The sequence below is a fragment of the Orycteropus afer genome, unplaced genomic scaffold (assembly GCF_000298275.1).
Source record: "Orycteropus afer afer isolate SDZICR_OR568_19922 unplaced genomic scaffold, OryAfe1.0 scaffold00718, whole genome shotgun sequence".
NCBI lineage: Eukaryota > Metazoa > Chordata > Mammalia > Tubulidentata > Orycteropodidae > Orycteropus > Orycteropus afer.
The window spans coordinates 885027-885975 of record NW_006922305.1 but is presented as its reverse complement, the minus strand read 5'-3'; positions in this window follow the sequence as shown (position 1 = coordinate 885975).

Here is a 949-nt window from a genome sequence, read left to right as displayed (position 1 = left end):
TTTTGAAGTAAGTTACTCTAATACTATTCTGAACACTGCCCTCTATTCAAAACTAGCTTTGTTGAATGAATGCATTACTACTGCACAGTTACCGAATATTTTCCTCCTGCAGGTAATAAGCTAGAGTCTTTGTATCACGCCTTTCTTTCTTTGATTAGCAGACATCTTGTTTATAAATATTTTTGGCCAGGTGTGAAATGCATGAACTTTGCAATGAAATAAACCTGTTTTTTAATCATCCTACCTGTTGCTCATTGTGTGATGTGCATGTCATGTGTCTTTCCTAATTAGCAAAAAAGAGAAAGTAAAATCCCTCCCTTAGGCTATTTTGAAGAATAGGTAAAATACAATACCTAAAATAACATTTCTGACAGCCAGAAGCTTTGTTTATCTGAATAAACAAGACTCCTTATTTACATATTTCTATTTTGTAAAATTTGTATTTTTACATATTTTCTTTGTCCCTTCTTCTCTCCCTCCTTCTTATCTTTCTTTTTTTAGTAATGAAAACTTTTAAGATACGAACTCATTCTCATCTTATCTCTCTCTCTTTCTTTTGAAAACTTTTAAGGTATGAACTTCTAGTAACAGTGTGGCAACATCAATTTTATTTTAATTTATGTTTTATAATTTAGAACACATTATGTGCTTATGAATAGTGAAGAGAATGAAAATAACCTGTCCCTAATGTAGAACAGTAATTAATGGGACAAATAGCTATTTCAGAGTGTCGATGTGAGGTCATTACACAGCAAATGGGAACATCTGGACACAGAAGCAATGTATGCTCAGAGTCCATTTCTCCTTCAGCCCTTAGGTCATGTCTCGCTAGGCGCAAGAGGAATCCAGTGCAAGGAGGAGGAGGAGATTCCAGAATGTGCGCACCGTCATTTCTGTGAACACTCTTGACTGGAGACCGAAATTTTTTTTTTTTTTTTTTTTTTTTAGG